General features: G+C 37.6%; 1 protein-coding gene across 1 annotated transcript in view; it reads left to right on the top strand.

The window, feature by feature from the left end:
- The first annotated feature begins 8,996 nt into the window (after positions 1-8,996).
- The window catches only part of cntn5 (contactin 5), a 169,005-nt gene continuing 159,169 nt past the window's right edge, over positions 8,997-18,832 (top strand). The window contains exon 1 of the mRNA XM_084717428.1: positions 8,997-9,439. The gene's annotated coding sequence lies outside the window, so the exon portion shown is untranslated. The remainder of the gene's footprint in view (positions 9,440-18,832) is intronic.

The raw sequence follows: 18,832 nt of genomic DNA, 5'->3' as shown, positions 1-18,832 counted from the left end.
CGAAATTTCCCCGATATCCACACAGCTGTCACACGTGATGTCACTGTGATATAGTGTGTCATATACCACCACAATCTTCCTCTGAGGTTTATCAGGAAAGATGTTATGGTGTTGCTTCCCAGATATTCCAGCAGCCAAGCCATCATGAGGAGTGTGACATGCAGTTAAATGCTCTGAAAAAACCCCAAGGTCAAGAGTGAACTTCCATGCTTTAATACTATACTACTATAGTATTATATATCTGTGTAATATGTGGTTATACTATTGTCTAAATATTTGCTAAATTGTTTGTTATAACTAAAAAAAAAGTTAGTGCCTTAAAATTATAAATTGACTGAATATGAAAAGACAAATTGAAGTCATTTTGTGATGATTCAAAACAAACCAACCTTTCTAATCAAATAAATTGACACAAATGGAATTGATATTTTTTAAAGTAAGCTTAAGATATTAAGTTGATCCAACAGCTCTCCTCAGACTGACAAATATTACAAACAAATTTGATTTCCTTTCACATTTTCTCAGTTTTAAGAGTCCGTTCTTCAAGAACTCACTCCTTCTGGCAGCCCTGTCTCCTAGAACTTACATACAACTACTTTGCAACAGCAAATACATGTTAGAGGGAAACATAATGGTGACTGAAATATGTTTCTATTAACATAAAGAGGACATGTTTTTAATTAATGCACCTGGCAAGTTGCAAAAGTATTTAATCTGTTTTTTTTTTCGTCAAAGCGTCCATCCACATGTAGTGACTACAGTATTATTAAAAAAACAGCAGTCTGTTTGACATGAGATTCTTTTATTTATATTTAACTGAAATAATGATCTTTCCCTTATTCTAACTGTAATAAAATCCAAAATGCAAAAATTAAAATCTCCCCAAAATCACTATCTCTCCCAAACTCTTACCAATGTGCTTTTATTGCCTAAGCCTATGATGGTATTTCCTAACCTTAACCAAAACACTTTTGTTGCAGGAGTTTGGATGTGAATCCTGGACTGTGGTGTTAAAGTCCTGCAGTTTCCTGCAGTGTCATCTACCCAACAACCTCTTTATGAATCCATCGTGTTACATAAATGTGTTGTTTCAAAGAAACATTGTTTGTAAGCATAATATAGATAGGAATTACATTTACCACCACAATGTAATTTATGAAAACACTTTCATAATATACATATATAATTTCTAGGAGACAGAGATGAGCACTGGCCTGTGTATTAGGTGTAATATTAGCATGTGTATCAGGGACACACAGGCTTTCACCACATATGTTTTCTTCAAACTATAAGCGAAAAAGTCTCAGGAGAGTTTTAACTCTTACATAATGCATGCTGGGAAATCTGCTAACATGCATGTTTCATTTGAAACAAAATTTAACGAGCTGGTTGAACGCTGGTTGAATGTGTAGTACATTCAATCAACTCATCGTTTCAAGTCAACAGACTTCAAATTAGAAGTTCGTTCTGAAAATTAATACCAGAAAATGTTATATGAAATTAACTGGAATAAATAAAACTTGTATGTTTGCTTTAAATTAATGAGAAAAATAAGGTGTTTTCACCATTTTTTTCCAGCATTAGGTCCCACATAAGATTGCTCTTAAAAAAAAAAGCTTCCTTTAGTTTTTAAGTTACTGTAAGTATGTCTGCATCTCCCTGACAGGTTGAATATCTTTGATCATTTCAAACTGCACTCTGATTTCTGTTGTTCTTTTTTTTTTTTTTTTTTGATACTTTAAATAGATTTGAAATCTTTCATCCCTCAGTGTGACTTCATGCAGCCACTTGCATGCATAAACACTCTACCCAGCAGATGTTGGTGCTGCCAATAATGAAAAGAATCAGTCTACCAACCAAATTATAATTTACCACCTCTATCTAGTCAGCATCTGCTGAGCAATAAATATAAATTGCTTAAATTTGCTAAGCATGTTAATGTAACTCACCATCTGTACCGGTCTACCTTTATGCTTTCATGACGTTTATGTGACAGGAGACACATTCGGCAAATAAAACACACGCTGACACGCACACGCGCAAATACAGTGTAAACATATGAAAATACTCAAGCATTTTGTCAGCCTCAGAAATATCATCACCATATTCATTCAGCAGAAATATCTCATATAAAGATAAATTTCATTATATAGGTCCAAAAATATATGCTCTCTTCCATGTTTGAAGCAGAAGTTGGTGCAGCAGTGTGAGCAGTAGTGAAGTGGAAAGCAGTGTAGCACAACACAGCCCTCACAGTGTGTAATGAAGATAAATTAAGACGTTTTGTTCGTGGATACTGCTGTGTTAGCTCGAATGCTGAGGCTTGCCATCTCCTTAGCCTTTTCTTGGGAAATTAGGATTCAGTCAGCTGCAACATCACACAGCACCTTGCAAACCGCAGATGTCAGATACTTGCGTCGTTAGAAGTGTGAAAGTGTTCATTCCCACACTGACAGAAAAAGAGACAGACTTGAGTGAAGGGAGATTATGTAAAGAACAGGTTCTGCCAGGCGATATGACTGATCAGACAGGTGTTCCAGCCATGCTGTTGATTCCTATAAGAGACTGCAGAAACTCATGGGAGTAGCTGCTGTCAGCGCAGCAAGTTTGGTTTACATCGTAATTATAAAGGAGAACAATTTATGCCCTTATACAGTACCAACATTCATCCAGCTTCACAAGTGTGGGTTTCTTTCCAGCATGCCCACATGCAACATAAAGGGATAGTTCGGATTATTAGCTACAATAGATGGCAGTCGACCAGTAAGACCAGCATGGAAGTTAAGCAATTAACGGCTTTTGACAGGATCAGCAACAAAAGGTATTTTAGCCAATTAAAAAAGGTCCACCTAAAAAAATCAATATCAGTTCAAGAGTACGTTATATGAAGAATAATTGCACCACTTTACTTTGCTGTCAGATAGCCGTTTCTGATAGGAAACCATTTAATAAGCCATGTATTGCTCTTTCCAAACCAACTAAACTCCATGGGCGAAATCAGTCATTTTACCTCGCAAAACACAGGAGTTATTGGTCTACCCTTGCCTCGATCTGTTAGTTTGTTTGTGTTATTGTGGAACTTTGGTGAATCTGAACTGTCCTTTTAGAAGACTGAAGTCACGCAATAACACAAACAAGCTAACAGATGGAGGCAGTTGCAGCCAAAGAGCTCAGTGCTCTGTGAGGTAAAATAACTGATTTCGCCTGTGAAGTTTGGTTGGTTTGGTGGGAGTGATGTTTGTCTTGTATAACAGTGGTTTCCCATCAGAAAAGGCTGTCCAATGACAAGGTAAAGCAGAGAAAATGTTCTAAATATAGCATACTTACACCAATATTATTTTTCTTTTAGGTGGACCCTTTTAAAAGTTGCTAAAATATCTTTTGCTGCTAACCCTGTCCACAGCACTTTATGACTTGCATCGCTTCCAAGCTTAGTGCTCCTCTTTGCCACTCCTGACTAAGGGTGTGCCAACCACCATACACTGACAATGGGTTGTGTTGGGGACAGGGAGAAGATTTGTTTCTGATCGTTTCCTACATTCTGCCAGCAGCTCTCAGATTTTACCCGCCAATATCATATAAAGTTTGGCTCGACAGCTTGAAAAGTCCAGCATCCTGCCACACAACTCATCTCACCACTTGCCATTTGTTGTCAGGCCCTAATTTATTATCCCTTTCTTGCTGCAAAGCACCACCTCTCTAATTATATGTGATTGCTGTATTCTTACCACCAATAACATGCTGTCATTTACTGCATCTCTGAGGATCAAGGATAGACTTCAGCTATAAAAGTGAAAGTTGAAGCTTGCTATCTGCCTTAGCTGTAATTATGTTTCATGTGAAAATGATGTGTTTGCTGTTGGTTACAAGTTTCAAGAGAAGAAAGAAGAGACAAATTTGACAAAGGATAATAAGAGATGGAATTGTGTAAATCAGCTTGGGAGCTTTGTAAAGGTTGGCTAACCCTCTACAGCCTGACACATCAAATAATTGCCAGATTTTTTTTTTTTTAAACTAAAGCATTATTGGAACTTTTGACAAAATACAAAAAGAAAAGAAAATTAAATGTCATTACAAATCTGATATTTGTTTGTATTATATTTGACACATCAGGCATTCATGAAAATTCATTGATCACAATCATTTGTGTTTTAGAAACAAGAACAAATATTGCTCATAGCTTTTAGAAAATTTGGCAGATTTCTATTGGCTTGGTACTTTTTTTCAAACAGGAATCTGTTTATTTTTCCTTGTGGTTGGCAAAAACAGCTCAGTCAATGTAATCTAACTGGTCAATATGACATAAAGATTATGATAACCAAGGAACTGTTTAAGTGAAAAGCAACTAAAACGACAATTATTAGCAAGTGTTCACTTGCAGGGTGGTGCAGGGGCGTGGATGACCAGGGGAGAGATACAGAGTGACATAAAGTTAGATAAAGTAAAAGATAAAGAGGCATGCCAGAAAAAGTTTGTGAACCACTGGGATAGACTGTGAATTCTTCAGCCTGTTCATCCATGGAGGGACTCTGAATCACCTATTGAAGAGGAAACGTTGGTATTCACTATTTAAAACATGCACAGAGCTCGAAATGACTGCGCCACAGATCGGCCGATAATCTTTGCACGAATTTGGATTTGATTGTAATTTAAGAATAAAATAATGATTGAGGAATTAACAGATAAATTATCTTATAAACCTGATGTATCTGATGCACCAATTTTCAACATGATACATGGTAAAAAATATTTAAAATAATTGTGTTATTTCAATACAATACAGTGAATATTCATATCGAAATAATAGTAACAACATAACTGTGATTTCTACTATAACTTACTCAAAATTAGCAAAGGCAGCCATGTTGGATTTTGCACTCACAGACCTGCTGCTACCTGCAGTCACCTGATAATCCACTAGAGGGCAGAAGACTTGTATCAGATTGCATACAACAGGTTTTCCAGTAAAGTATTGATCATATTGATGTTGCAGAAGTCATAGAAACTTGTGTATCAAGTATGATGTTTACCTTAAAGCCTCACGTTTAAGTTGTTGTGTTGGTCCCAATAGTACAGCAAGTACTTGCAAATGAGTTGCAGTGACGTCTGCAGGCCTTTCACATTTATCTCCTCATGATAACCGCGTGACCTTTGGTCCTCTTGCTCTTAACATGAGTGGTGCTTTTTACATGTGGCTTTAGGGAGCATGTTTATGTTTATGTTCAGTTTAATTACACCTTCCTTATCTCACCTGCACCTTATAGATGCACCATCTAGATGAATCACCTGCAGGAAACTGACAGAAATCCCTCCACCCTATCTGGTCCCTGAAGGTGCAAAGACTGTTGTTTTTTCTTCAATATAAAGATTCACATTAATCCACAAAAATATAAATAAATAAATACTGTTTGAGACTGAACAGGCTGGTTGATTGTTAGAATTTTGACTGCTTGTGTTTTTTGCTTCATGACCTTTTTTGGTTATTTCTGCATATATAAGAGGGAGACTTCTCTGCTGAATGGATGCCACTGCATTAGGGATAATAGCAGAGTTTATATTCACTGTGTTGAAACAATAACCCAGAACAGTTTACTGCCTTGTAGTTTTAAAGTAGAAGACAAATTGAATACTCCATATCCTCTGAATCTAAAACATTACTCAAGACCGGGAGGCAGAGACCTAAACTACTAAACTTAAGGTAACAGACATGAGAAATAACATGCTGTCCTCTGAAATATATTTCACAGTGTGTGTACACTATAAGCAAAGCCCTCCAAACGATATCAGTGCCAACAAGCAAAGCTGTAAAAAGGACCCTTAAAATACTGCTTTTAAAAAGATGGCATCTAAGAGCTGATAAGAGCTACAAGCATTGGAATGGATCAATTGTGCAATAGGAAGAGCACTCAGTCATGGGTACTGTTTAATTAATGATGGGGGGTAGAGATAGGCTGTTAGCTCCATATTGTCAGTCAAACACTCACAGCAGAGGGTGGCAATATGAGCTATGTAACGGATACGTGAAACAGAAGGAACTAATCTATACTCTCCAGTCTAGTACCATTAATGTTGTGTTAAGAGGGCAGGGGTGCTGCTGCTCGAAACACACACATTTTTTCATTTCTTCTGAATGCATAAGACCAGATGCAATTAATAAACACACAGTAACACAATATGGAGAGACAGTTATAGTTATATATTTATATTTTCTTTGAGGCATTAAGTTTTAGCGCTGCTTTGGTCTGTGAAACAGAACCACGAAACAAAAAAATCTCACTGTACTGAACACATACCTTTAAAAAAAAAAAAAAAAAAAAAAATCTTGTCCATCCTAATTAAAATACCCCGCCTTGAACTCAACACAAACAAGTAATCCAACAAATGAAAGCATAAAAAATATTTTTGTACATGCTCACATTTATCAGAAATTGGTCCTTCACCCTTATATTCACCTTTTTATTTCTGTATTACTTATGTTGCTAGTTTCTAAGTGACGATTGGATGAAATAAGAACATATCCCCTCTGAGAGAACTGCTTTAAAACAAATAAATAATTCAATATTTGGGTTATAAGTCAGAAAAAAACCAAAGAAAAACAACTGAATAAATTGTCTCAAGCTTCAAACAAGAGTCCTCTTCATCAAAGGACCATCCCAATCTGACTTTGAAGCTCAATGAGGTAGTAAAGTGGATTATTGATTAGCGAACCCTGCATGGATCTACAACCATTGTGACCATCAATAGACACTTGTCCTGTCAAAAAAAAATCTTGGACAAGGCACTAAGCCACTACCTGTCACCCTAAGACCAATGAAGGTCAGTTTGTGGTGAACACAGCCATATTGTAAAGATAATTTGACAGGAAACCGAGACATGAGGACCGGAGAAATGTCACATTGTCACACAAAGTTCAGGACTAGTTTGGCTAATGTATCTCCAACCTCCTGAGAGATCCTCCTGCAAGGTTAGAGTAAGAGTTAGCCCGCTTAACAATGTGTGAAATCAAACTTATGCTAAAAAAAACAAAAACAAAAGAAAAAAGTGTATGTTCAATGCCCTCCAGTGGTCACAGTGTGTAACTGCAGCTCTGTATATGTAGAAAGTTTTTATTTTCAAAGTTTATTATCTTTGTTTGAATGTTTTAACTTACAGCATAATAATAGGGGCATATTATGCTGTTGTGTCTCCCCTGATGCTCGGAGTCAAAGGGTGTTAGTGCTACAAAGTACAGTAGCCTCACTCCACTGCTACAAACTTTAATAAAAATCTAGTTAGCGTGGGTTTATTAAGCTAGTTAGTCTACCACAAAAAAACATACCAAGAGTCTGCCTCTATGTTATATTTAGAATCACTAGTGTTTACTGTCCCCATGGTTACAGCAATGAACTGTAGGTTCAGTGTCAACACAAAAATCATATATCAAAACTTTTGATAAATAGTTTCAAAATAAAGTAACCAAGCTGAAACACTCATAGAATTAGCAGAATGTAAACGTTAGCATCCACATTGTCACTTTCTTCAGTGGGAATACAGTTATAGTTTATTAATATTCTGTAGAGATAATCACTGCGCTAATGTAAATTGTACCAATGTTAAAAAACTCTGGAATGGCTGCAACATGAGACACTCATGTCACAGATCTAGCATTAGCCTAGCTAGCATGCTACAAGAAAGTAGCCTGTGCAATGTAGTCTGGAATTTGGTATATTCTATGCTACTAATGTTTGAGAATCACTGCCCTCACAGTGAGTAAATACAACCACACTCCACAACCGTCAATGCAATAATGCATAATAGGGTACTAATTCTGGTTAGTACCTTCAAAATAAATGTTTTACAACAAATGATTGTTTTTGTCTCCAAAATATAAAAGTAAAACATGTCTGAAGAAACACATTAAAATTAATCCAACACACTATTAGGAAAAAATTAAAAAGTATTTAATTTCCACAACATTACAAAAGTCTACCCATGACTCCGCCTGCAATCATATAACTAGTTTAAGTTAACTATCCATAAATCGCTGTGCGGCACCTCTCCATAACGGCGAAGTCACGTAGCCACGTAGCCTATTATTGAAATATTAGCCGGAATATTAGCGCACAGACACTTTGTGCGCCAGAATGTTTCATTTTGTAACTTGGCAAGCGGGAGACTGTTACAGACCCTCCACTTCAACAGCCACCAGTTAAAGTGCAGAGGCTAATGCAGCTAGCATTAGCTATGCTACCACTGCTACTGACTTGGCAGCTACAGGTAAGCGCAAACAAGAGAATACCTGAAAATGTTAAATGTAATAAATGTAGTAGGGGGTCCCTGCGCCGGCTGTCTATCAGCGTCAGGGTTAGAGAGCTTGATAAACGTTGAGGACCCCTGCTAATCTCAATATCAGCTCCAACAAGTGCCAAATCAATGCAGGCTAATGGTAAACGCATAGTAGCCTAGCATACTTTTTTCGTTTAGCATTTTCAGCAACTCAATCAGAATTGTAGTTATGGACTGTAGCCACTGGATGGCACTGAAAACTCAGTATTATACATTTACACATTTAACGAACTTTACTTAAGTTAATGTTAACTAAGGAGCTTAATAATAAAAATACTACTACTACTAATGATAATAACTAGTTTAAGCTAATCAGATGCTAAAACATGAACAAATTAACAAAAAGAAACTTCGCATGTAAGGTAGCCTAATTAACAAATTATTTAGCTGTACATGACTATTATTTTCCTAACCTGTGTATTAAAATCAACCTTTATGTCATTACCTTTTAATGGATATGGGGGCGATGCATTCATGCCACTCTGGACACAACGTATGTAGCTAACTGTTGTTTACTCCTTTAATTGAACCAACTTTACAATTTTCCATGCTCAGTAAAGGAACAACCCGCAAATATAACAGATAACCCTAACGCTTCTCAGGGGCAGAAACTGATGCGATGCCACTCCTTGTAACTAACTGAGGGCCACCTTTTTTTTCCTGAGCAGCAGCAGCAGCAGCATCAGTAGCAGCAGTGAGACGGGATGCTGCGCTGCAGAGACACACACAGCCCCAGCCTGAGCCTCAGCCGGCTGCAGAGAGCGGTGGAGACCGACTGAGACCAAACCAAACCTCCGTCCGTCCAGCACGACGCACCGCACCGGCACAAAGCTCCCTGAAGTGGAAGAAAAAAGGTTTGGCGCTTGAGGGGGAAAAGGAGCTGGACACCGAAAGAAATCATTGCTGTGTGTGTGTTTTTTTCTTACTTGAGGATGTACTGTTTACGCTGGCTAACCAGATAGACGAGAAAGGACCTGGACTTGATATATCCGTGATATCGCTGCCATTCCGCCGCTTGGGTCGGGAGGGAGAGACGCCACGGCGGTCAGCACAGCCCGAATCACCCGGGAGAGGAAAGAAAAAGTGAGACGAGGGACGACTTTTGTGTATTTCCGTGAGTAAACTCTTTTACTGAAGCGTTTCCATGTGTTTTTGCTCTGGTTTACATCTGAGTGAGTGAACGCAGGGGCAAGTTCTGCTGACAAACAATAATAATCTTGATAAAATCACCTCATTAAAGGAGCTGAATAGTTTTGGACGCCGCCATTTATCTAGATAACTCCCTAACCTCCTGCTCCTCAGGTTGGGTTATCCCTCCCTGTGCTGTTCCTGTAACTTCTGCCTTTTCCTAAACAGTGAATGGAGCCAAAATTAAAGCATGTGGGCGATGGAGCTGTGGAGATGCACAAATGCACAACAGAGTGTCATATGAAATGAAACATTCCTGCTGTTTAGGATGCCTTTGGGGGAAGTTGAAATAATCTTGAGCTCAAATTAAAGGTGTCCTACACTGAACCCTGCTCGCAGCCTTGAAAGGAGAGCTGCTTTGAAATGTATTTACACTGAAGTGGGTTTGATAGGAGCTCAAAGAGACCCATGAAGGTATTTTGTGAAAGGAAAGAGGCACAGGCAGGTCCCTTTTTTGTTTTTTTGGGAGTGCATCTTTAGGTTAGCAGAGCAGGAAGAGCTTCTAACACCCCACTTACCACACAAGTAGACCCACAGGAATTATCTAATCAGGGATATGCAAATTTCCCAAAGTCTAATTTTGTGGCTTCTCTGCGGTTGAATGTTTAGTATAATGCTATCATCTGACTGTGCTGCTGACAGTAGGCTTGCATTGTGGCTTGGGGGTGCACACACTCTTGTTTGATCTTATTGATTTGGCTTTTTCAGGGCTGTGTTTGGAGGGGTACTATTAAGCCATTATTCAATTAGGAGTATTATTTCCCCTTTTTTTTCTGCCTTGAAGTTTGTGTGACTTTCTTTTTCCAATGACAGCAATTAGCCAAGTGGTGGCAGAGAGAATAGAGTCTGCCAAAGGAAAATACAACCTTTTGATGTATGTCTCCTGCTTGTCAGTAAATCCCCCTCACCATCATGCCGCTTTGGCTTTTTCTTAATTTTTAATGCAGGTCCATTCACAGACACTTTCAGAAACATCATACTATTCTGAGGGCAGTTTCTAATTTAAAAGTATGTCACTACAATATTCAAGACTCCTCAAGATTTGTACCACGAACCTTTGGACCAGTTTCTCTTTCTAAAAATACAGAAACTAGTTTTGCGTGCTTCTGTCACACAAGAATTTGACACATATTATGTCTAAATATAGTAGCACTTTGAATAAAGTGCTGATAGGGCTGGATGTAATGAATATTTTCATTGTCAGTTACTCTCTCGATTAATTGATTAGTTGTTTGGTCTGTAAAATGTCAGAATATAGTGAAAAATGACGAACAGTGTCCCCAAAGCCCTAAGAGCTGTCCTTAAGTGTCTAATCTTTCCCACAACCCAAAGATATTCAGTTTACTGTCATAAAGGAGTAAAGAAACTAAACAATATTCACATTTAAGAAGCTGGAATCTGAGAATTTTGACTTTCTTAAATAATTGCTCAAACAGAAAACATGACAGATATTTAATTCCAACATGTGGTTCAGAGGCTTTCACAAGATAAAGGGAACAAGTCAACAATATGGAAAAAAATCAGATAATTTTCTCAATAGGAGAAATTTGTTTTTTTAGCTATTCTATGTCTGTTCATGCTCAAAATTTCCTTGTGATGCATGCAGCCGGTCTTGACCCCCAGGTTGAGTTATATATGGTTGACGTTTGTGTGTGTGCAAGTGAGAGTGGGATATGCACAGAGAAAAGTAGCCTACTCAGTCTTTTGTTGCTTCAAGCACAATTTCCTTCACATTCTTTGATGGATTGTGAGTTGAGCACATCTATCTTCAACTGTTATGTCATATATACTGTACTGTGGTTGTGTTGTATCGTTTGAAACATGGAAGCAATCAATATTCAATTTTGCTACGATGTTAAAGAATTTCTAGCCGATTCAGCAAAATCATTTGGCTTTTTGTTTCCTCACAAACTACTCCCTTGACTTTTTTAAAGTTTTTTTTACTGACACCAACTAGTGAATCACTTCACTGTAGAGACAGGGACAGTATTTAACTTTAAAGGAATAGTTCAGATTATTTGATGTTGGGTTGAATGAGGTATGTAATACCTAAAGTAGATGGTGGTCAGCACACCCCAACCCCACCCAAGAGGTATAAGTATAAACTTAAGTTTATGCTAAATTTAGATTATTTTCACAACTAAACTTTGCAGTTAGACAGGCTTTTCTGATGGGAAACCATTGTTGAAGAAGCCAACTGTACTGCACCTGTCAGTTTCTCCAAACCAACCAAACTCCATAGTCAAAAACACATTTTATCTTGCAGAATACGAATGTTGCTGGTTTACTGCTGCCATGGTTGATTAGTTTGTTTGTGTCTTTGTCTGTGGTGAATCTTATCTATCCTGTTAAATCATTGCATGCACACAACAAAACAAAGTAACTAACAGATCAAGGCATCTGTAGGCCAGCAACTCCTGTGCTCTGCGAGGTAAAATGACTGATTTTGTGTATGGAGTTTGGTTGGTTTAGAGAGAGCAATATTTGACAACAGTAGTTTCAATGCTGTCTGACAGCAAAGTTAAGGTAGTAAAAATATTCTAAATTTAGTGTACACTTAAACTTATATTGAATTTTCTTTTAGGTGGACCTTTCTCAAGTGTCTAAAATACCCTTTGTTGCTGACCTTGTCCACAGCAGTACGTTACTTAACTTTCGTGCTGATAGTCCTCTTTGCTTCTCCAATCTGGGGTCGTTCTGAGCAACATCTATTGTAGCTAATACACTGAGCATTGGTGAGTACCTCAGACTGTCGCTTTAATTAATGAATTTGAGCCTGTTTGACTTTAGGGTGCTCTAAAACTATCAAATGGCTTTTCAAATGTACAGCAGCATCTTTGAATCTTACCTGTACGAGTATAAATCAGTGCTAAAATCATGTAACTTACATCATAGTCTAATGCTGCCACCATTTCCTGTTGGTGTTATACAGCATCCATTAGGGCTTAATGACGGAAGCCCAACTTGAAGTCATGCTTGCAATTTCAAATGGGCTATAATTTGCCATAATGTTAATCTAGATATATATTTCATGAGACCTAATGTGCTTAAACGATTGTCATTTCAGCCCACTCCAGCGCTTAGTTTAATTTCCTGAGATCATTTTAAAAATGGTTTATCTCACCAAGGGATGCATAGTCAAAGTCGCCAGACACAGTCCTAATCAAACGGAGCTTCACCTGCATATCAGGGGAATAGATGGAGGGAATGAACAGCTGTGCCTGTTTCACTTGGCACGATTTAGAGGTTACCACATATCCTTATCGGATGTAAATTGGTTATTTGCTTGCAATACATGTTTTAAAATGTTTGTATATCCACTTGGGGGCAGGTGTGAGATGAAATGCAAATTAGTAGATCTGCAAACCTTGATGGAAACAGAATATGTCTTGAAGTTACAGCTGTCCCATCCTCTTAAATGAGATGATTATTGACATGGGCCAACAGACATGTATTTAGGGTATAGCTAATTGAAAATGACAACTCTGGTGAAGGGTAGCCCTCGAGACACTTGGAAAAAAAATGCATACCAGCAGTGACAAGAGGGAGGCTAGGGATAGAAACTGTCTCACCAAGACAATGGCACCCAAGGGAGCCCTATTTTCCCTGACAAATCAGACTAATAAAGTGAGAATGGACAAAAATGTCTTGCAGATCACACTTTGTGCTCAACATGTCCCTGGTTGTTGTTTTTTTTTTTTTATGTAATGCGAGCAAAGATATTCAAAGACAGTGATGTGGTATCACGCTGTGCAGGCTGTGTAAAGAATATAGAGTCAGTATGTAGAACACTGTGTGTTTATTCCTCCTCTGTGACAAAAGGAAGTGTGTTGTACCAAAACACGCATCCAAAAAACATGTTTTTCCACTGTCCAGAGAATGCAAGGGTGTAATTTTGTTCTCAAAAACACAACAGTGACTAAGAATGTAGGTCCTGGGCATCTTTTCCCTGTGAAGATGTGAGGTGACATGCATTTGTTAGATTAAATAAATTATTTTATAGAAGAACTTTGGATAATCTTGACAGTGGCACACCTTTCCTTGACTGCCTTCCTGCTGTAGTGCTACAACTTTTAATTTGATATTTGTATTTGTTAAAAAGCCTGATCAAGAAGAAGAAGAAATCAGTCTAATAAGCTGAGTTATAAATTGTCAATACATTGATCCGGTTTCTGAAGTGAAGACATATACACAGACAGTGAATTTTATGATAAAATGAAACATTTATTTGCAACTAAGTGTCATGAACTGATTAATAAAGTGAATCATATATCTAGGATGTTTATATGAGGTGCAATTAAAATTAGATCAATACTGAAATGGGTGATAATAAAGTTTAAGGGTCCAGAGTTTGGCAATAGGGATAGAGTGTTTGCAAAATGGTAAACGACTGAGCATTATATGAATGTAACTTCCCTGGACCTGAGTTTAGATCCAACTCGACATCAACTCTTATTGGCAGCAGCAGCTGGAATTTACTACTTTAGCAGTGGGTGAAGTTTTCAAGCTGACCCCTCTGGACTGTTGCCTTGGAGCTCCGGTATCGCTCCTTGGTCTCCCAGGGAGATTTTGCTCACTCGAACATGGTGGTGGCAGGGTATGCTGAGTCACATCGATGTCCTAGGCGGTTGTCCTGGACAGGTGTTGCAAAAATCTTTTATAAACTGTTGTGTGGAGGGTGACCGCAGAATACAGACAGGCATTGGCACAATGAGTCTTATCCATTTGGCTGGCTGGAGTTGGATAAAAGCTTGTTTGAATAATGGTGAAAATAATGTCATTGGTCAGTCAATTTTACTCTCAAAGTTATTTAAAAATGAGGTTACGGTGGTGTGAATTGACAAAAGGAATTACAAAAATTGACAAAACTGGAAAAGCCAATGAGAAAAACTTGTGAGAGCAGATACTTTTGTGTATGCAGAGCAGGAAAACGAGCCGACGTTCTGAGCAAAGTCCTTACAAGAACGGTGTAAGAGAAGGAAAGGAGCAGAGTAAACCAGCACAAAACAAGAGAAGGGCATGAGAAGAAGAAGAAGAAGACAAGCGTTAAAAAAACAATAGAGAAAAAAAAAACACAGGATCTGACGGTTTTATGTACTGTCAAATGGGTGTGCATTAGAGCAGAGCTCAGATTATTTAATGTGGGGCTGTGCTGGTCAGTGTATTAGCTACAGTAGATGTTGGTTGGCACACCCCAAGTTAGGAGAAGCACAAAGCAACAAAAGGTATTTTAGCCACTTAAAAAAGTTCCACCTATCAGTGTGGTTATACGCTAAATTTAGAATATTTTCACCACTTCTGTGTGTCATCAGGCGGTCTTTTCTGACTGGAAAACGCTGCCTTCATTGTTTATTGTGTTTGTATTATTGTGTGACTTTGGTGAATCTGAACTATCCTTTTAAGCTGTACAATAACACAAACTAACTAACATAGCGGTAGACCAACAACTCCTGTGTTCTGTGAAGTGAAGTTACTGTTTTTTCCAATGGAGTTTGCTTGGTTTGGTGCGAGCAATATTTGACTCAGAGCAGAGTAAATGAGCAGAGAACAAGAGAAGAGCACAAAAAGAAGACAAGTGTTAAAAACACGACAGATCTGACAGCTTTATGTTCTGTCAAATGGGCATACATTAGAGCGGAGACAATTTTATTTATTACAAAATAGAAAAATGTGATTCTCTACTTTACTATATGCGTTAGTGTCATGCACATCCACATACATCCATTGCTTTAGTCAAATGACTCATCCTTTTAATCATAACAAAGTTTGCATTCAAGCATTCATGCCAGGCACATCATTAAATCATAATTCACATATAAAAATATGATTAACCGTACTTTCCTTAATTGTCATTAACCATTATGGGTACAAGTTCCTAACAGTGAATAAGAATGTAAGTCGTGGGCATTTCCTTGGTAAGATTTGAGTTGACATTTGTTAGATTAAAGAAATGTTTTTTATATGAGAACCGTTGGTAATCTTGACAGTGGCAAACCTCTTCCTTGGCTGCCTTCCTTCCTATCGAGCACTTTGTTTGTAAGAGAGGCCCACTGGTCCTGCAGAGCCTGGAAGACAAACGTCCCTCAGGACCCGTCTGACAAGTTAATTTATATAATTGCTCAGAAGCATCTGCGTAAGAAAGACCGACTTTCAGCACCCTCCTCCACTTGTCACTGTTATGAATGACTTGGATTTGATGTCCAATGAGTCAAACAGACAATCGTGAGACACATTGATGTTGTCATACTGAAGCATGTGTGAACTACAAAATAAGCACTGTTAATTTGATTACAGTGTTACATCCTTTCTATGGAAAACATCTTGTGTAAGAGCTCAGATCTGAGTCTTGCGATGCAGCCAGTAGATTGTACAACAAATACTTTGCACCATGACAAATGTGTACATATGTTAAGCAGTGATGTAATTAACATGAGTGACATGGCACCATGCGTGTGTGGCCTTTGTACTCTGCATCTCTGCTGCAAACAATTCCTTTGGTAGTTAGCAGCTCGTATAAATGGCTGGAATAACTTGTTTTGGTTAGAGAATATCTCCCACAGCCTCAGGTTGGTTAATTATGCAGTCCCTTTATCTGTTTGTCTTTGTGCTGTCCTCGTTGTGTTAACTTTGGAGCAAGTCACCTGCAGATACCCGCAGGCCACCGCTCCGAATGGGTGTTTGTGGAAACATTAAAGGTTATTAATTGCATGGGACAAGGCAGCGTGCTTTTGAGTTATTTCAAACAAGAAAAGCAAAAATCCCTGATTCAAATGTGTGTCCTCTTATTTGTTAATTTATTAAGTTTAGGCAGTTGTTGCAGCAACAAAGCACGCCTTTTGCCTGTAATATTATAATGTGTACAGCAACACACTCTACACAAAGCATTTCTACTTCAGTCACATTACTCCTGTGTTAAAATAGGTGGTAGTAGGTTTGATTCATCTGTGGAAATAGTCTGTCAGTGAAGTGAACATCGAGTATTTGTGGAGATGGTATGGAGAGAGTAGTGGTGATGGTGGGGAATAGCCTGAGGATGGAGTGTTTTTCAGTAGGCAGCTCCTGATTTTATGTGACAGTAAAGGGCCTTATCTTCCAGGGCCATGATGAAGCACAACACTCTTTGATTTTTTATCTTCCAAACGTCTAACAATCTCATGCTCGAGACAGATTAGTGAGATGAAGGTGTAAAAATGGGCTATGCGGATTCAGGGGGAGTCAAATATGGCCAAATGCAGGGTCTAAGGCTATATCTGCATCATGCTGATAGCACAAAATGAAAGATTAGCAGAAATTACTGACGCACTTCTGACCTTCAGGTTCAAGAAAGTCAAAAAATATGATTTGAAATTGAGAGTGGAACTCTGATTTATCTTATGATGTAATTATTTTTCCATTAGTAAACAAGACAATGTGGCAGACAGTAGATGGAGAAAAAGTGGAATGACATGTAAGGTTTGTGAAGAACTATAACGATTAGTTGACTAATCAATTATTAATCCACTATTGATTTAATCACAAACTATTTTGATAATCAGTTAATCATTTTGAGTCATTTTTTAAAAATAAAAGATGTCCAAATGATTTGATTTCAGCTTAATGAATGTGAATGTTTTCCGGTTACTTTTATCAACTTTTAGAGTAAACTGACGAACTGACGTAGACGAAACAAAACATTTGAGGACGTCACCTTGAGCTCTGGAAAACACTGATCAACATTTATCACAGTTTTCTGACATATTATGGACCGAACATATTTGTGGATTAATTGAGGAAATAACAGACAGATTAATCAGTTATGAAAACTAGTTGCAGTCCTAGGTATGTGCATAATCTTTACTTGAACTTTTGGTAGCAGTAGGGCTGGGTGATATGGCTTATAAATAATAGCTCAATATTTTTAAGATATTACGCTAGATATATATCTTGATATAAACATTTTCCCTAAGATACCATAATAAATAATGATAATAAGAAATTTTATTTATATCCCCCTTCTCAAAAAACAAGTTTACAAAGTGCTTAACGGGCATATAAACAGAAATTACATGCAAGTGCAGTTACAAATATTAAGAATCAATTCAAGGAAAAGATAATAGATAAAAAAAAAATGTATAAAAAATTGTTTTTAAACTATTTTAAAAGAGGACACTGAGGTAGCTTGTCTTACTCTCAATGCAAGGTTATTCCAGAGTTGTGTAGCTCTTACAGCAAAAGCTACCACCTCTGTCTCTAGTCTTGCCCTGGGAACCGAGAGCAAAAGCTGGTTAGTAGATTTAAGAGTGCAGGGCATGGATGCAGAAGGTGAGAAGGTTGGGTAAGTAAAAAGAGGCAGGGCCACTCAGTGATTTAAAAAAACAAGCAATAAAATTTTAAAACGAATTCATAAAACCACAGGTAAACAGTGCAGTGAGGCAAGAATAAGAGTAATGTGTTCTTGTAAAAACTCTAAACCAGCAAAAATTCTTATGTATAATAATAGTATTTATCAATATTGCAACAATAATGAAGGGATAACTATTGGTACTTTTAACAAAATATGAATATGAATACTTGTCAGTAATGTGGATATAATGAGTAAATGGGTAAAGACAAATAATAGAACAGCGGCTCTACAATATGCTGCTGCTCTACAATATGAATTTTGACTATACTGTGATATTTTGGTCGAACTCTCACACAAAAGCAACATGATAATTTACAACAAAACATTAAAAGCACAGATAAAAGAACCAGTAATGTCAGACAATTCCATATTTGAAGATACATGGCAAATAAAGCTAAACAGAGTACATACAGGAAGCTTTAGTTTTAGCTTGTTTGTATCAGTTCACTGCAGTGCACACAACGAAGAAGAGGAGGAGTTGGAAGAAAAGGCAGGTGCATTATATACATTATTTATTATATGGACGTGGTTCAGGTTTAAAAAGTCAGACAACAAACAGGAAACGATAACCTGCAAATAATGTGAGATGAGTGGTGATAAGTGGTGGTAATATTTGATATACTTGAGAAAAGTGTTTTGTATTTTTATCTATTTATTATTTGAGTTTTGCACTTTAAAATATGTCTGTACTATGTGAAATATGTCCTTGTATAGTTGAGTACAGTAAGACCTGCCGTGCAGTTGTCATACCAGTGCTTTACACTTGCAGAAGAGTTTAGATTGAATTTGAAAAACATATATACCATGATATATACTTGGACCATCCATGATTTCATTTATATCGTGGTGAAACATTTAGGCCATAACCGCCCAACCCTAAATGCCCTTATTTATTTATTTGGATCCCAATCAGTCACTGGCAAGGTTGCAACTGCT

The sequence above is a fragment of the Lutjanus erythropterus genome, chromosome 4 (genome assembly GCF_056507025.1).
Source record: "Lutjanus erythropterus isolate fLutEry1 chromosome 4, fLutEry1.hap2, whole genome shotgun sequence".
Taxonomy (NCBI): Eukaryota; Metazoa; Chordata; class Actinopteri; order Lutjaniformes; family Lutjanidae; genus Lutjanus; species Lutjanus erythropterus.
Note: the sequence above shows the minus strand (reverse complement) of the source record. Positions and strands in the feature narration are given on the sequence as shown.